Source organism: Ciconia boyciana, chromosome 2, assembly GCF_034638445.1.
Source record: "Ciconia boyciana chromosome 2, ASM3463844v1, whole genome shotgun sequence".
Classification (NCBI taxonomy): domain Eukaryota; kingdom Metazoa; phylum Chordata; class Aves; order Ciconiiformes; family Ciconiidae; genus Ciconia; species Ciconia boyciana.
The window spans coordinates 70,404,422-70,424,282 of record NC_132935.1 but is presented as its reverse complement, the minus strand read 5'-3'; positions in this window follow the sequence as shown (position 1 = coordinate 70,424,282).

Sequence of the window (19,861 nt, the reverse complement as noted above, 5' to 3'; positions counted from 1 at the left end):
AGACACAATGCTTAGTCAGGGGTCATAAATTTAGCAAAGGGTTACTGGAAGTTGTGCAGGTACTGCTTACCTTCTCAGTCTGCATTTTAGAAAATAAGGAGTGGCGTCTCTCTCCATCTGTTTTTGGAAGGAATGGCTCAGTTGATAATGTCAATCTGTACCCTGTGTTGCAGTTCCTCATTTGCTGTTGACAATTACAGGTCTGACACAGTGCTCAGCAGAGCACTCACCTACGCAAGATAAAAGACTCTTTTCTCTCTAATATGTTCCAGGACAGCTTTTGGATCTGCTCACTGGCTGCGATGAGGACCAGTCTGAGGTGTCTAACCATCCCCCCATATTGTACAGAAAAATCCGACACCTGACTGAAGGCTGTTAAACCTTCTTCAATTCCTTCAGGGATCTAGCAGCAAAACTAGCTTTCTTCGCAATCATTAGCATTCATGTCAGATGAGAAGTTCCCTTCAGAGAAGCTGAAAGATCCAAAAAGGAAAGACATATTCAAAACTTCTGCATTTTTATCTTTCCTGTTGGGAAAGTAAGGCAGTGTTCAGTTCTGAGAATATCTAGTCTTTAGCACGCTGCAGGTGACAGTTTTGCAGTGTTCTGGCTCATCTATGAAGTCAGCAAGTCTCCTAGTTTTATATCCCTACACCATCTGATCCTTGTAAGCCCATATATCTCTTCAGGGCATGAAAGCCCATTGAGATGAAGTTACTGATTAAATGAACAGCAGCAATAGGAAAAACTACAGCGTTACAATGGGATTTGAAGGAGAAAAGAAACATTGAGCAAATACTATTTCAATTCCCCCTGATGCTCATCTTTACTGCAAACAGGTAAGTATAAGCTCAGTAACCACAATAGAGAAACATATATCTATGCAGTAGTGTCAGACTAACATGTAACTACTTTTCCTCTCTTTGTTATTCTTACTTACAAATTTATATAAAAACATTGTGCTACAATTTCTGTCTCTACCATATAACAGAGAAAAACAAACAGAATTTGAATATTATTTGAATAATAGAAAACCTTTCTCAAAAACTGTATAGGCAAAAACAAAGCAACTCCAAGTATTATATACAGAAAGCTAAAAAGTAGATGAGACCACATAGTTTACAAAGTGCATCAGAAGGAAATCAGTACATTACTTTCTAAGATCCTTACCTAGAGCTGTAACTGGTCACACTTACCAAGTTGAGTAAAGCATCCCTGTTCAAAGACAACATCTAAGCTTTATTCCTAACTTGCTTGAAGACCTCTTGAGGGCAAGTGTTTAGAGGAGCAAGCCAATCAGGAACACAGTACCTGACATGGAGTTTAGGCCAAATTTAAGTCCAAAATTAGTATCCAAATACTTTTCCTTGGCTGCTGCCTAGCCCTGAAAGCAATGTGAACCTTACAGTGCTCAGATTTGCTCTAGTTTGAGCTGGGCTGAGGAGCTGGGCACCTTGCTTACCAACCAAACTAGGCCTGACTCCCCTGAGAAACTCCGTCTAGTAAGTGATTGGTATTTCTCGCCCCTTGAATGAGTCCCTACTGGCTGAGCTGCCTGACTCAGATCATAACCCGCAGAGTATGCCCAAGAAGCACTAATAAAATCAAGCTGCCAACAGCATCATGAGAAGCTGTGCCTCAATTTTAAAACCCCAGGGCAAGGGAAAATGAATGCACTTTATGCCATTAATTAACTTATGTAGTGGAACTAGCATATACAGCTCTGTACATCCCACTGCCTTGGCTTAAGGGTTTAGGACACTGAACTGGGACAGGAGCTACACAGAGGACAGAACAAAATTTGTAAAAATTTGCTGGTTATGCAGCTGTTAGGCTGTTGGGCATGAGATTTCCTTTATTGAAAAGGGTGTGTCCAGCTCATTCTTCCAAAAAAATCAGCAGCAGCCTTATATTGGAGAGAGGACACAAATCTGTGGTGCACAAGTGGGTGCAGATACCCTGGCTGGGCTGCTTGTGCCCCAGGGAGGGGCAGGATCTCACACAGCCCTGCTCAGCATTTTCTGGGATGGTGGACAGAGTTTGATCCCATCCTGACATACCTAATCTTCCCCATAGGCTGTACAGAACGCTAAATTCTGTTTCCAGGGGCAAGCACATCTTCCTCCAAAAGTTCTCCTGAATTATGACCAAATTGGATAACTGCCATTTTTGCAGCACCCAATAGCCAGACCCAGCTGTATAAATAAGCACAGCTTAGCTGAAGTCCATATAACTTCACTGATTTACGTCTGCTTAGATTCTGGCCTTGGAATATTGATTTATGATTTGATATCTTAGCACTTACTTTCACGGGCAACAGGCCTGCTAGTTCATACAATCAAATAGATATTTTTTTAAGTCACTCTTCAGTTGTAATCAGTATTTCTTTTTAACTTCAGTGCATAAAAATTACTGCCAGCTTTAAAAACACCATACTGTAGTCACCTTGATCTTTGAGAAAGAGTTCTTAATTTTCCAGAGTTTTGTATTTGAACCAGAACAGGAAACAGTTTTCCAGGAACAGAGCAAGTAACCAATCCATCATTTGTATATACAACTAGTATGTTAATTATACCTCCCTCTTCAATCCATTCGACTACTGCAATTTAAAATGCTTTTAAAAAAAAAAAAAAGGAAGAGAAAGCACAGTTGACAAAACAAAGAATTAGTCTGATATGGTTACTAAAATCTCTGGAAATTTTCATGTGTACAACATGAATTTAAACATGTCAGAATTTAAGCCCATAAGTCACAGAAGCCACCTTGGATTCAGATTCTAGTTTAGGAATAAAATTATGAAAGTATAATTATGTGGCAGCATTATGTTGAACACAACTGAGAGCTACCGAGGATTGAATTGCTTGTCTTTCTCCACCCCGTCCTCAGCCAAGTGGCAGGAAACAGCTGGCCAGAATTTTTGAGTGCCTTTAATTAAGTGAATACTTAGTTGTTAGGATTTGGTGATTAAATGAAATAAGACTAATATCCCTGTGTGGATTTGCTGATTGTCCTGAAAGGAAGGCAACTCTCTAAGTAAGATTTAGCTAGGGAGTAAACTTATTCAAAAGTTCAATTTACAAAGAAAATTCTTAGGAGGTTCTATTTTTTATTGTTATTATTATTACAAGACTCCTTAAATGCACTAAATCATGGCACAAATTAACTGATTTATTTTCAATGTCTCACATCAACCAAATACATACAAATGGCTAAGCTAAATAAATAGGCTAAGTGAATTTATCCTGGTGTAAGGACCTTCTTCATGTTCTACTGTAATGAACATAAAGCTCAAAGGGTTATTCTAGAGTGGTCATAGGTTAAATAAAGTTCTGCAAAAAAAAAATCTTGAAGCTGCACAATGTAGAGTTCTCAGTATGTAGGAAACTCATCCTGATGTTGGAAGTTTAGGTATAACAACAAGCATCAACAAGACCAAAAATATTATGTTGGACATTTTGCATCTGTTTATGTTTTGCTAGAGGAGACATAAGAAATTCCAGATTCACTTTCATCATGTTTGGTACTTGCAGTTGATCTATATTCCATATTTGCTTAACAAGAAATGTTAACTTTCTGGGAATTCACCCTCCCTCTTTAACTACAGGTATAATCAATTCATAATGTAATCCATGAAGTAAATATCTTTGGCCAAATTATCAAACTAGACCTTCCATTCTTTTGCAGGAAAAAAAAAAGGGGGGGTGTGCGGGGGGGGCAAACAAACAAATGAGCAACAACAACAAAAAACTCAAGGTCAACTGAGTTCAACTAAAACACCAAAAGTGCTGTCAAGTCACTTTGATGTTCAGTCACATGGTTCTGATAAGAATTTAATTCTATCAAATGATATACTGAATACATTTGTGTTCAGGTTATTGTTTAAATGCACTCATAAAACTATTTAACAAGCAATCTCAAAAAATAATAGTATGCATAAATATCTTTACCTATCATTGACATTGATTGATATGCTCAGTCAATTAATTTGATTGAGCATATTGTCCATCCTGAATAGTCGAAATACTCAAGGCATTAGCCACTTCACCTTCTAAAGCCAAGAAAGGGTTTGAAAAGTCAAAGCATAAATTCTTATCATCAAACATTTTTAAACATGAAAAAATACCTCCACTCACAACTTCATCCACATCTCAATTAAATAAAAGGGGGATTTTTCTGACAATTTCAGTGAACTTTCGGTAGGGTCTGCAAACCAGCACAACCCACTTGATTTAATCAATTGACAGAAGTCTAAAGAAGTGTCATATTTAGCTACTGCACGTTATGCCCCTGGGTTTGGTAGGGGTTTATTGCTTAAACTGACATAATGAAGAACCCAGTTCCATCAGTAACAAAGCAGACTGTAAAAAATAGCTCAAAAATATGACTGTCAACAAATTCCAGGGGAAAAGCACAAAATACTGTATCTAATTGATCCTATTTTTTTTCCTTTTATATTTCTCAAGGCTCCCAGGATTTTGGTGATATTTAAGACACTTTCTAACAGTATTATGTTTGGGGTTTTTTATGCATTGCTTAGCTCCTGTTAATTTTCATTTTTGCTTATAAGGGGCTATTGTAACAATATAACCTAAATGTCCACAATACTCACTCTGAAAACCTGTTGTGTAAAACACTATTAATGTCTATAAAGAGAAACCTATAAAATCTAGAGATATTTAAGCAAAATATTATAGTGGACCCTTATGAGACATTATCTCTCATTTTAATAATTTTCTTCTTTTCTTTTCTTTTTTTTTTTAAGGCTGGCTTATAGACAAAGGCAAAATAAACAGCTGCCTGGGGCAGGGGATTGCTAGAGGAATGCACTTGGGAGGGTGAAAGTGAAACCGAGCACGACACTGCTGCAAACAGATGATGCAGCCACAACTGCCCCATCCCTCCGGATGGAGCAGGATCTGCACGCCTGGCTCCCCAGAGCTGGCCCCCAGTTCCCCATGTCAGGCACAAGCTCCTTAGTCTTGGGAAGACAAAACTGAATTCTCCCCGGACCTCTGTCAGCCCATATGGATGTCCTCAGGCATCCTGAAGAAATCCTCTGAATTTCTAGTGTGAAGTCCTACACAGTTTGGCTCTCTGTGCCTGTTTTCATTTGTTTTTAATACTACCAAAAAAAATACTGCCTGCTTAGAGCCAAACCTGAGCACAATTCTTTCATGAGCGTGAGATTTGCCCAGCCTAAGACTGCTCTTTCCCTGCGACTTCAGTGGAAAGAAAGATATCTCCAGCCAGCAGTAGCCAGCTTCCCCCTCAGATGCTACATCCCCTGACGTAACGTGGTGGCAAACAACAGGGTGTAACAGAACAGAGCTCCTTCAGCGTACTGCAGTGCCTTGGTCCCTGTCTGAGACAAAGTCGTAGAGGGGATAAGCAGTTGAGGTCACCATCCTGTGCAGCATGGTGAGTCAGTCGATAGGGCAGAGGAACTACCCCTAAATTTGTCTTGCTTATTGTCTCAATCTTTCCCATATCCAGACAACATTTTATCAATTTTTAAAACATGCGAAACCTTATTATACAGTGTCAAAGAAGCACAACACATGGCTACTGGCAAGGCAGGAGCACATTAAAGTGAGGACTTTTTAACTGTAAAGCCACAGAAAGTACCAGGGTCAGGCCTATTCAAGCAAGTTTGAATCGCCTTCATGAAAATTACATTATTTTTAGATAATGATGCTCCCCTAATCTGATACCTAAATTATCCTAGATTGACAGGTTTTATATGGCATAATACACTTTTTTTAGTGCTGTAGATTGACTATTGCAAAAATGTTTTGAAATAACTCTTTTGGCATCATAAATACTAATCAAAGATCACCAAACATTCTGAAATGAAGCATCTGAGGTGAAACTTTCCTACAGATATGCATAAGTAACAATCTCCATTATACAAGGGAGAAGTGTGTGTGTGCGCACATGTGTGTAAAATACCAGGAGAAACGGGGATATGTGTATACATACATGGAAACCAGAGATCTGAATTCTTGCTGGTGTGATTATTAATCTGCATAGCTGAGAACTGAGATCCTTAAAATTTTCCTTCATATGATTTCCTATTGTTCCATTTTGTTACTTCTTGGATGGCATCAAGGGTTAGGTGTTTGTTATTTTATATGCATTATGTCATGTTTTACTTCTCTGGAGTAGCTGAAAGAAAGCAAGAGAAAAGTAGATTCTTCTCTCTTACATACCCTTTCTGCTGCTAAATTCTTAGGTTTGTTTTCCTCCCTAGGAGTAATTTTTGGGGGGAGAATCACTGACTGACTGACCAACTGGCTCAAGGAAAGCATTAGATACACTACAAATGCTTTGGCAAGACTAACACATCTGGCAGTTTAGCCCTGACTTGTGCATATCCCTTTCCCATTTAGGAAGACAACAAAATAACCAAGGCTCAAATCCTGAAAATGTTAATGTAAACCAGTAACTTTAAACTTATAAATGGCTCGGTGCCTGCATTGACACTAGCTATCTGCATACATTTTTGGACAGATATGGGAGCTCTGTATATATAAATTTAGCATGGAGCCTTGCTGCAATCAGTTAGTTACAGCATATTGCAGCACTAACTGCTGGAAGAAACAGAAAGTCTCTAAATAGCTACAGCCAATAGCTGCAATCCTAGAAACTCTCACATCTGAATAACATCAATGTCACAAATTCTCATGCTAGATTTGGCAGTCCTCACTCAAATAAGGTAAATTACTTCACCAGAGTAACTATTTATAGGATTATGTAACTCTCTGCTACTCTTTATTCCATCTTCAGCTCACAAAAAGACATATGAAAACAGAGAACACATAACAACATATATATGCATATATAAAGCATGTATAGGTGTACGTTCACACACACACACACATATAAACAGTCATAATATGGATGATGAGTGACAAAAAGCCCAGTTGTGTCATTTTCTTCTATCGCTTGCTGCATTCAAGAATCAAGTTTAAGCAAAACATTGGGGGCTGCAAGGCCAAATATTGAAAAGTTAGGAAATCCACAAGTAAAGGCTAGTTTTTGAAACAGTGCCATGTTCTCAGAGATCTGTCTATCCAGCAGACAAACAAGTGGGAAGATGCAGGGCCTAGGGAAGAAAAAAGATAATCACTTCTTTGTTTCTTAGTCTGACAAAAATGTTAATCATATGAAATCTTTCCAGTTCTCACATTGTGGACAACGGCACTGGAATCTGAATTCCAACAGAAGTTTATCACCTGAGACAAGGGAATAATCAGCAGTGATTGTGGACCCACTGCTATGGGGAATAACAGTTTTATGCTGCCAGTGACATCCCAGTTAGTAAGTAGCAGAAGAACCCTGAAAAACAGAAATCCTGGGTCCTACCCCAGGTTCTGGAAGATGATGTGTTTTAGTGGCTATAGACCTTTTACAGTCTTTTCTAACCTGTCGTATTCTACCCCTATCTTTTCCTCTGCACAAGTTGTTGTCACCTCTCTTCCTAATTTCTTTTGTTTCTACTGCCTGACCTTGTCCATGACCTCTTCCAGAGCCTGTTGCCACCTCCTTCAGATCCTCAGTCCTGCAGATACCTGCCCCTGTCCCAGCTCTGCTCCCCACTCAGACTTTTATTCAAGGCTGTTTAATCTGTCCTTCTTCAGACTGCCCTGAAGTGAGATATGCGGCAATGAAGGAGGAATGAGAGCAGAAAAAAGACAGTCTTCTTGCCCTCGCTTCTAGGGTTACTGAGGCACATAAGAGGAACAATTATAGGGAATGACATGCTTAGCTCTGCTCCGAGATTGCCAGCCTTGAACATACACACTACAGATGAAATCTACAAAGATTTAAACTATAAGCTATTATATCAAGCATACCCAATGAAAACTCTGCCAAATGGGTGTGTGTTTTTACAGGGAAAGCAAAAACGTGCACCTCTTTCTGGCCTCAAGATACCCTCCTTCCTAAATTTACATCATTTACTGTAAAGCACTTTATTCAGTAAGGTCACAGATTTTTAACATTAGTAAACCAAATCATTTCTCCCTATCATTCCTGGAAACTGTTAAACTGTTTTGCTGAAGCTTTCTTTTTATGTAAAAGCAAGACATGCAGTGTGAGGCAGACATCAGTCATAAAAATTCTTGTCTGAATGATTACATCTAACAATAAGAAACACACCAGAATCTTATATAAGAAAATGCTATCCATCTTTAAATAGGGATCTCATTTCCAGCTCCATCTGTAGCATATATATACATATAAGTGTTCATTTTTGAGTATTATCTATTTTTAACCATCTGCTAGCATTGTTATTTCTCATGCATTTCAAAGTTTTTCTGTTTACCTACGTTTGTATGTAATCACATCAAACACATGATCTATTTCTCATGTTAAATTCCCATTAAACTCATTGGGCCAAATTCATCTTAGTAACATCTCTTTTGAGTAACATCAGTGACTATTTTCACCCAAAATATACTTAATACTCATGTAAAAATGTAAATGTACTTAGAGTTCTGAGATGAAAATGGCTTGAACACTTTATAGTGCTCCAGGTTCCTCTTCAAGTTAGTATCTTGAATGCACTTGTTGAAAACCCACTGCACATAGCTATTTACCACTGCAAAGCCTCATTTATTAACAACTTAGGCAAAAAAAATCCTTATTTAGAAGGACTTTTTCTCAAATTATTATGAAGTCTATCCCATTCTCTTTATACATGGCAATAAACTCTGAATAGTTGGATAAAGAATATATTTATTGTTTTATCTTAAGATTTTGGTTTCCTTTCCAGGGATTCATGTAGGAGAAGCTTACAGAGTATAACAGCAGTTGCATGCATAAATCTTAAATGAATTGATGGAAAGCCTAACCTCATCATGGTTTATCTATTATACCTCTAAATGTGTTTACATTCTTAGATAAAGGCAACCGTATTCCCTTAAAGTCAACTCATAGATCCTTATGTATTGATTCATGGATTATTAGCATATTTGGAGAGATTAATATGTTTAACATGTAATTCTGTAGAGCTACACTAATGTGATGTCACACTTTCAAGGTAAAATATATTTTACAAATATATAGTTTTCCTTTAACCTGGGCATTGCCAACATTATATTACAAGTTGATAGCTGCATCTCAGGATGTAGACAAATCCTGGCTGAACATTATAAAGCTCTGATTTTGGTAGAAATGTGGTTTCCTCCTCCTCTCTCCTGTATATAAACACACCACATTTCTCTTGAGAGTGTTCTAAATATTAGGTATTTACCTTCCCAGCTTCAGTCTAAGTCACAAGAGCTGCCCTTCTTTACTCTCTACATCAACTAATTGCTGTAATGGCTAAGTCTGTCTGACAAGTCTTTCTCTACCACCAGTAGATGCTGTTCCAGAAACATCTGATGGCTTCAGCAACTGAGGTGAAAAGAACGTGGTTAGGCTGGGCTCCCAGCAGCCAGCACAGTCCCAGCTCCTCTGCCTGACACTACCTAATACATTGATTGTTCAGTTCAGCTAATGAGGTGTATACAAAAAATGCTGGATTCTTACTGATGATGATAGATGGTAAGAGGTAGTTACAGCACAACTTATTTTTATCTTTTTTTAAAAATGTGGAAATAACATACATAAGGAGCTATCAGATCTCACACATTTCGTACCCTTTGATTCCCAACACATCTTCCTTTTACTGTGCTTGTGCCTCACACATTTGCAAGGCAGTGCTATTTTCTCTCTCTCTCCCCCCCACCTCCTTCTCTCTTACATATGGGTCTTACATATGACCCACACACATCAAATGCAATTGCCTGACCTGATCTGTGATCTACTAACCAGCTGCATCTGGAATCACAGACTGGGAGAGAAGCTATGGCACAGAACTGGAGATGGAGGAGTGCCTCACAGCAGATTTCTGCAAGAAAATCCCCGAACCCCCCCAGCTCCAGCTCAGGACAATAGCCTTCCTTGTCATATGCCCAGTGTGCCTTGGAGGCATGATCATCACAGTCTTGGGCTCCAGAGGCACCTGGAGTATGGTCCTCCAGTACATGACCTGATTCAGAGAATCCTATGTATTACAGCATAAAAAAATAGAGAGTTTAAAAAAGAAATGCATTTAACTTATTTAGCTTTTAAATGCAAGCAGTTGGAAGTGTGGATATCACACAAATAATGGCTGTGGGATCTTAATTTTGTCCTCTTATGCATATGTTTTACAATAAAGTAATTATTTATATGACCACACAGTTTTTTTCCACTGGACTTCATTCTGTACAAAGGTAGCAATTTTCCACTAAAAAGATGGCATTTCCCAAATAACAATTATTCTGTTTAATTAAATAGGCTTACATTCAATCTGTGCATTTTTGATTTTGGATTTTAGAACTGGCATACTCTTTTATTATCTTGAAATGCAAAAATAGCTAATTCACAATAGGAAAATGTTAGAAACTGTTTTCTCAGTATTGATGAGTGATTTGACATATTTTAAAAGAGGCTGTTTCTCACAACTGATTTTTTACTGCATATTCATTATAAACTTTTACATTATAATATTCTAATGACGATGTGATAATGGAAGCAAAGGGAAGAAGATGACTGAAGCCATATTTCCCACTGACTCACACAGGCACCTAATGCATTCATGCTTAATATTCTCAGGCATTATAGAAGGGATTAGAATAAAATAAAAGGAAAAAAAAACCAGAAACAAAATGTACAGATTTATCTGCTGTCCAATCCTTTCATTAGCTTGAAAACAAGTTTACTATGGATTTACACTGTGACTTATTATCTTCAGAATCACAAACCTACTCCATTAATAAAATAAGCTTATACGCACACTAATTTAAAATAACTTAAGGATGAATAGTTCAACTTTACCACTTTTTTTAGGACTGGATTCAATAACAGAAATTGGACTCAGCTGTATGGATTTTTCAAGGATATTAAGGACCATATTTCCATAGACATTTTTATTGTTTCTAGTCCTCTAAAACATCCAAAAAGTTGTGCTTTTAACTGAGTAGTTTCTCCTGTTTATTAGTTTGTGTAAACATTTTTTCCTGTTATGTCAATTGCAGGACTATAGTTTCATTCTTGCTATTACAGATAAAGAAAAGTTCATTTGAATGCTACTTTTTGAGTATTTAATTCCCACTGAAGTCAGCTGAAGTAGAATTATGTGTGTTTGTAATTCAGAAAGGCCTTTGCACGAAGGCGGTTTGGAGGATTCTGCAATATAGTTTTTTGTAACTATTGTAAAAAAATGTAAACAATTTATTTGTAATGGCCAACTTTCCAAATTCAGCATATGAAAGCTAAATGATGTGTTCTTAACATGTTCACCAATAATATTCCACAATTCAAATTATTTACTATGAAAAAATCCAAAGGAAGTAGATTTTTATTCCTCCATAACCACATTTTGCAGCTCTCATGAGAATTTAAAAAAATGTATGTAGGCCAATGAAGCAAGGTCTAGCTTACAGTCGTTTACACCAACTAAACATGGAGAAATAGAAAAGTAATTATGCAGTCACTTTGCCGACAATAATAATATTTTAAAGTCACTTTTTTAAGTGACTTTAGTCACTTAAAGACTTTAGTCACTTAAAAGTAGGCACTATTTTAAACTTACTAAACAATAAAAAGTGAGAGTTCAGTGTTTTACAGGAAATCTCATGCTTGTTTGGTTGAGGTTTTTTTACTTCAAAGCCCCGGATCCTGGAACTGAGTAATGAGGTAAGTATTCCACATTTCATTACTTTATTAATAAATCCCTCTCTCCCAGACTTAGAGTATAAAATTTGGCACAAAAGAAGTTCCAAAATCAGAAGACAAATGAAAACCCACCAAAAAAAAAAAAAGGGAAGAAGAAAATCTCATTATCTGTAGAAACAGGTAGAGCTGAGCACGGCACGGGAGGTTTTGGAGGTTTTTTTGTGGGTTTTTTTTTCCCAGAAGAAATACGTGCTGAGAATAAGATTCTTCCTACCCAGCAGAAGAGCAAGCAGGAAGAGCAAGAGAGGAGTTAAATCCTGTAGCTTCCCCCTCGTGCTCCCTCTCACCACCCCGTCGGTGGGACTGAGCCTCACCTGCGTTTCGGCAGCTGCCCCCCAGCTCCCTGTTGTGGGGGGCTGCGTCCAGAGCAGCCCTCTCCATGGGCATGAAGCCACCTCACCTGTGTGCAGCTATCTGATAGGTAATACAAAAAGTGGCAAAAAGTGTCTTAAATCTGCTCCCCCCACAGGCAGGCACGACTCAGAGCTCAGGGAAGATAATGACTGTATGCTGGAGCTCGCCTCTACCAAAAAGTCTCTGTGCCCCCTCTCTCACAGAGAGGTGAAGAGGAGAAAGGGAGGGGGTCTCACTCCCCCTTCTCTGATGGGGCTGTGCAGAAAAAGGAGGTGAGGAACACAGTGCCAGAGAGTGAGAGGCAGTGCAGGGACATGGCTGCATTGCCTAGAAGCTAAGTCGCTCTGCTGGGACTAGGTTTCTGTCCCTGCTCCAAAGGTTTTGTGTGGGGTTTGTGCTGTGCTGTCACCAGCAGGAACAACTCCATCTCAAGTGTGTTGGAGAAGGCAAGGATGACCACCTCCTGTGAGCAGTTGGGGTTTTAGGCCTTCCTGGGAAGGGTGTACCAGCCTGAGCCCTTCAAGGACATGGGGTGGAGGCATGCTGGGGTCAGCCTCCCAAACATGGGACATACATAATCTCCTTGCCTCTGGGAAGGCTGAAGCCTTTCTAGACATAGGAAAGACAGCACATGATTTCTTGGGTGCATTTAAGGTCAAAAAAGAGCACAATTCTGAAGCCAAGTGATCTCAAGGATAAGAAGCCGAATAAGACTTTTCTACTCCATTTACATCTTGTCCCCTTCTTGAATATAGCCCTAAGCTTCTTTACAAAGGGTGCAGGGAGTTCCTGATGGCTAGAGGCCTGTCCTTTCTGAAGACTTTTTTTTTCCCAAAGAGCAACACAAAAACAAGGTACCACACTGAAGCCCAGATGGTTTACAATGTGAATCTGGAACATATGGAAAGACCCCACTCAGGGACCAGGTCCTAAAATTCATCCAGACGTGTGGTAAACACCCACAATCCAGAGGCACGATAACAGCTTTGTATATCTCTTGGTACCCATTTTAAGGCTTCTCTCTCTTTAAGATACACTGCAAATGCTTTAACTACCAGGTACATCCCTACAGGGAGGGGGAAAAGTCACAGCAGAAATACGAAATATGCCCATCTTAAAGGGCATGAAAATCCCTTCCACTTCCTTAAAATGTGTAAGAGAGAGAAATGTTTCCAGATACTGCTCCCCCTTCTCTTGCAAAAGCAGACCTGACCGATTTCTGCCAGAACGGCAGCGGTGCCTGGCGTGCAGTTGGGATGGGTGCAGTGCTCCACGCTGAAATCAATGGGGAGCTCTGTGCCAGATCAATGCCCCGATGTGGCCGGCAGCAACCCATTTCCATGTGAGTCACCTCCAGCAGGTGCTGGAGGCCTATGGAAAGTTGAATCCTGGCCACTAACAGCTAATGTAATCATGTTGCTTGCTCAGATCTCCAGCTGATAAACGCACCCAGTTACTCCTAACTGTCTCCCTTACAAAATAACACCTCCCAGGACACCTACCTCTTCAATAGTTTTTAACCACGCTGCAGCTGCACAAGAAAATCCATTCATCAATTATAAATCAATAGAGGAAGAGAAATCTGCAGCTTGCTTGATTGCCCTTGTTGTCCCTGCAACTCACTGATGCAGCTACAGAAACTTTCCAGCTTGCCAGGTCTGTTTAGTTTTTCTTTTTTAATTATTATTATTATTAATTATTATTATTATTATTATTCTGAGCCTGAACGGATCATTCCTTCCTTTATAGAAAATAACTCTGCAGCAGTAATCCATTAGCAGAGCGATCTTCCCTCTGGTGGGAGAGAGGAAGAGAGAAAGAGAGAAAGAGAGAGAAAAAGAGACTGATTGTATTCCACAAAAGACGATACAAGTATGGTGGGCCAGATGCAACCGCAGCCTCTAGCTACAGCCCTCCCGCTCTGATTGCAGGGGACTTCTTTCAATAGGTAGCTATTCCCGAGAAAGAGCTCTGCTCCTCCTCTCCTGTTTACGCTGTCAATTCCCAGCCCTCTCCTTCCAAGCAAAGATTTGCATTATGCGAGGCTGCTTTTAACAAGTAAAGCGTTTGCAAAAGTTTACTTCAGAGAGAAGGATTAGGCGGGCTTGTTGCTCAACGGTGAAAAAACGCAAGTGCCTGGATAAGGAGGAGTGAAGGCAGGCTGGAAATGGTAGAAAGACTGGAAAGGACTTCGGGAAATTTTATCTGCTCTCCAAGAAACATAGCTGCATTTACGATCATTGGGAAGAGGGGGGGGAAGGAATAGCGATATCAAAATATAATAATAATAATAATAATAATAATAATAATAATAATAATAATAATAAACCAACTCTGTGGCGGAAGGGGATTTTTTTGCCCTCCCCTGCTGAAGCCGTCTTACAGAATTTTTTTTCCTTCATTAAACTAATGGCTGTAAATATCACAGTAAGCTAGTATTTCTGGAGCTAAATGAGTAACAGGACAACTGGATATTTTACTTTTTTTTGGTGTTGAGTGTTCCGAGGTGACTAAATTTGCCTTGTTGAGCCTTGTAAAATCCTGACTTAATCATGTAAACTTCTGTGTAAGCAAAATAGACGAAACTTCAAAGGGTCAAAAACCCTTTAGGGATTTGCGAGGAGACGCCAGCAATAGATCCTAATCTGCCTCCAGAATCCTGGCTGTATTTGTCCAAGGAACTGGTACCAGCAAACTCTCGAAGGTAGAGATAGTGGGTTGATTCAGCCTTTATCCCCTTAGAGAGTATTGGCTTTGTGAGGCTCTAGGCAGCGCTTCAACGCCAGGGGATCTTGCCCAAACCCTCTAAAAATGAAGTACAGGAGTAATTTGAGATAATGACTTTGTAACAGGCTTGGGCAGACCTTGGACAGAAGAAGTGAGAGATGTTATCACCCCAGCATTCCTCTTAAAATGCAGTTTTTCCCCCTGCTTATTCCCAGTTAGTCAAAGCTACATTAACATTCCATCCAGGGCTGCTAAACAGAATCTTAATTAGTCCTGATACTCTTGTGCAAGGGGTTTATTCATTGCACTCTTAACTAATGGTTGCTGTCAGAGTATTTTTTTTCTTCTTTGGGTTCTTTGGGGATATCGTGTTCTGCTGCAAAGCATGACAGAAATGTAATGTGTATGCAAAAAAAAAAAAAAAAAAAAGCTTGCAGATCTGAAATCTTGAGACTGAGGCTGACTCCAGCCCTGTCTAATGGTTAGACATTATTAGGACTAATGAGAATAACTTCACCAACAGAAACATCCCTGCATCTTGTTTATCTTAAATTTTAATGGTACACGCTCTCTCGCTCTTTTTTTTTCCCCCGTGACAGAAAACATTACAAACTTGTTAGTGTTTTGAAGCAGTTCATGCAACTCCCACTAAATTTGCAGCCCTCCGTATTTTGCATTAGCCACCCGTGGCTCGGTATTTAATGAGAGAGTCTGTAGGTGGAGAAGAATTAACAAGTTACTAAACGGCCGGTTGCTCCGGCAGGACCTTTCTCTCCGCATTATATCGCATTTATAACCCCGCTTTGCAGTCATTCCTCCCTCTGCCCCTCGCTCTGACAGACACACACCCACACACCCGTTTCTGGTTTACACGGACACACGGGTCTCTCTCCGCAACTCGCCGACTCGGACTGGCTCCGGAGTCAGCAAGGGGAAACTTAGGCGCCCGTAAGTGTTATGTACACACATGTAATTTGATGTGAGCATCCCTCAAGGTTCTTTGTGGCTCGAGGCTGAATCGTGACAATGAACAGCCACGACACACACCACGAAAAAAAAAGGGAGAAGCGTGGCAGGGGTGCCTCGCCACCCGCGCTGGGCTGAAGCGGCTCTTTCGTTCATCAGCCGCGGCAGAAGTCCGTATTTGCCTGTAAATCCACGTTCAGCTACACCGATCTCGGAAACAGATTTATAAGACTATAAATTACCGTTTCTTTCTTTCTTTCGGGTTGGGGGAAGGAAATGAATAGGAGAGGGGGAAGGGGAAAAAAAAGAGAGAGAGAGAGAGAAAGGTGTTTTTTGGAAATAGGAGGTCCGTGTTACTTAGCTGCTGCTCACCCCTATTAAAGACTCCTTCCCATAAGCTTGCGTAACATTGATTACTCACAAAGAGTTCACAATAACTATCATGTAGCTAAACTAATTGAGACAATCATGCTAAGTTATAGTCAGTCTAAAAGGTACCATTGATGTGGTAATGCCTATAGAAAGTCAGACATGCGACTCACTACCATTTAATTGCTCCTTTAAACCTGTTATTACAATGTTAACTGGCTTAAGTATATATTGCTGCCTTTTATTGCCTTGATGTGACAAATTAAAACATACACTCTGGAAGCGGCATTCATTTGCGGACGGAGTTGCAGGAAAAAGGGAGCCGGGCGATGTCAAACCTGTCAGGATGAATTAATTTTAAAACTTGCATTTTGCACTGCAATTCCCACTGCAGTTTTGTTGCACGGGGGAAACATTTTCTATATAAAACATATAACTGTTATATATAATATTATGCACACGTATTCCATCTCACGCAGATCTGCGCTAAAGCAGCCCCATCGCGCTAAAAACGAAAAGTCCTTTTGGCTCCGAGACCTGGCCTGACGCTGAGTGCAGTGGGGGTCTGGAGGAAAGCCGGGGGGAGGTGGGTAGGGGGCAACGACGGAGCTGCTACCTCGGCTCAGCGCCACACGCGTGTATGGCGGGGTGGAGAGGGGCTTTTCAGTGGTTACCTCACCTTCGGCTGCCCGGTCCCAGGCCCGCAGAGGAGGGGATTACCCACGCCCCAAGACCCGGGGGCAAGGCGGCAGCCACGGTCCCTGCGGGCTGCCCTTCTTGCTGCTCTTCTTCATGGTGAAGCTCTACCCAGCTCCCGCAAGGAGGAAAAACAGTGTAGTAATAATTTCTTGCTTCCCCATCCCCAGGGCTGAGCCGGGCTCGGGATGGTTTAAACGCGCTCTCCCGCTCCGAGGAGCGGAGCCCAACCCCGCATTGCGCTGCGCCGTTCCCCGCGCATCCTACGCGGGCTGGGCGGGGGGCTTCGCCCAGGTAAAGCACCCCCTCCCCTTCCCTGTGCGATAGTGAAGACATTGGGGACTCCCCCAAACAACAAATACTCAGCTCCTTCCTTCCCTTTTCCTCCTTTTTTTTTTTTTCTCCTTTTTCTCTGCTCGCGAAAAGACGTCAGGGGGTTAAAATGTCCTTCTCCCCCTCGCCCTTGATCTCGGGGAGAGAGGTAAGAGTTCCTGGCACCTTTATGGGGCTCATACCGGCTGCGGGAAGCGTCGGCCCCCGCTAACTTTGATCGGCCTTATTCATCCCAGCTGCGCTCTATTTGTTTGTCATTTCACCCTTTTCCTCCCAGAATCGTTATTTATGGTCTGAAAAGTGAGACGCGCCTCAATTTGCCTTTACACGGACTCTTCTGCAAACGGGGGGGAGACACCTCCCTCTTCCCCCCCCCCCTCCGCGAGAGGGGTTGCCAAAAGAGAGGGAAAAAAACTGTCTCAATCATTATCAAATCAGCTTTGAATTCATTACTCCAGAGTATTAACTAATTACCAGATCAGAGAGAAGAAAAAATAAATATTCCTTTAAATAACTGAAGGTAATTATAACCCTGTTGTTGACACTAACGATTAATAATTGATCAGAAGTTATACACAATAAATTGTCAATTTATCTCCCTATAAAAATGCACATACTTATTATTTTTTTTCCTGGGCGATTTTTAAGAGCCGGAGCACAGACAGTATCCACACTGCCGCCGTACGAGGAGCAGTACGACTATTTCTTTTTTTTTTTTTTTTTTTTTTCCCCTCCCAGATATTCGGGAGTATTTTGAAATCCCCCGTCACGGATGACACAAGCCCGGGTGGAGCAGAAGTGACTTTCGCTGCCAGCCTGCGATCCTGCCTGTCCGAGGAGGGCCGGGCGGGGGTGTCACCGTCCCCCCCCCCCCCCGCCTTTCCTTTCCTCTGAATCCCCAGGTCCCGAAAGGAGCAAAGTTACGGTGGCCGCCCCCGAGGCAGAGCGGCCGCGTCCCTCCGTCCCTTACTTTTGCTTAGGGAAAATGCAGCCGGCTCGGCCCGGATTGGACGTGAAATGGTGACATTCCCCCGTGAGTCACGGGTGGGGGGGTGGGGCACGGGGCCAGATTGCGGGAGCCCGGCTGTCACCTCGGCCGGGACGCTCACAGGTAAAAGGCTCCTCCAAGCCTGCCTGCCTCCAGATCGCTGCCTGCAGCTCCGAGCTGCCTCTCTGCCGGCATGTGCCCCGCCGATCGCGCTTTCCCTCTGTAGTTTTAATAAAGACTCTGCTTCGGAGCCGCCGAGTAATAATCAGGGATTAGATGCATGGGTGCTTTGAATATTCACCGTGGATCCCTTTGTTTCTTAACTTTTTTTTTTTTTTTTGCCTCGCTTTTATTTCTTTAGAAGCCGGAAACATACCTGAGTTGTTAGTTACTGGATTAAAAACAAAGGGGTGAACATCATATTACTTAATGTACAATATTACTGTTAATAACAATACTTTTTACCGTCATTATTGAATTCCTACAATGGAAAGGCTCTTTTCGACTAAATGGATCGTGAGAAGCTTGCCCAAGCACCCGAGAAATGTCTGAATGCAGAAGGCAACGAATCGACCTATATGTAAATTCCGCCTCTTGTTTTTGGTGGGTTTTGGTTTGGTTTATTTGGGGGTTTGTTTTGTTTTGTTTTTTTCCCCAAAAGTTAACAAGCAATAAAATCCTCCCGGTATTGATTACATCCCCTGCCACGGTTTCTCAGCGGCGCGGTGAGTCTGAACCGCCTTTAAGTGAGATGTAACATGTGACGAGGCAGAAACTTCCAGTGGCGAGAGGTGTGGGCGTTTTTCCCGTGAGCTTGGGCACGGAGGGACCGCGACGGAGCGGGCCGGGCCGGGCCGGGCCGGGCCGGGCCGATCCGCTCCGCTCCGGGCTGCCCGGCCCCGGCCCCGGCCCCGGCCCCGGCCCCGGGCCGCTCCCGCTCCTGGCAGCGGGGCTGCCGGCCCCCCGCGTCGGGAGGTAATTGATGGCCCATTAGGGAAGTGGGTGCCGCCAGCTAGGGCTAAATCAGGCGGTGCACCTTGCAGTTCGTTTCTTTACCTGAAAATCATCCTTCCTTCCCCCCAAAACTGGAGACCTCCTCCGCGTGTGGACGTTTGGGAGGGCAGTCCTCTTTTTCTGTTGTTGGTGGGTTTGTTACTATTTTTTTTTCCTGCCGTCTCCCCCTCTCTTACAGGGGCTAAGCACGCCGGTGGCTAAGATGCAAATGGCACGGGGAGGGAAACGCCGGCGCCCATTGCGCTTTATCTTAACTTTCCCCTTAGCCCGGCCCGTGCCCCTCCAGCAGCGAGCAATTCCCGCGTCTGCCTGTCTGTCTGTCCGCTGCTGGCCTGGGCTGCGTGTTACCTCCGTCCCCATCCCTTCCCCCAGTCTCCAGCCAAACAAAGGTGGGCGACGCTGCTTTGCGCTCTCAAAGGCAGTTGGTGAGCAGCTTTCCTGAAACAATAACTCCCTTATTGAGAACAAATGTTGACATTTGCAGGGAGCGAGGAAAAAAGCAGCCCAGGAAGTGCAAAGTGGAAAGCGACCCTCTTCCTATTTGACGACAGCGCCAATTCCTCCGGGATCCCACCTGAGATTAAAGCCTGAATTTCAATAAATCAGCTCTAATGAAACCTCTGGCCCCGAAGAGGGGAGGGTTTGTCT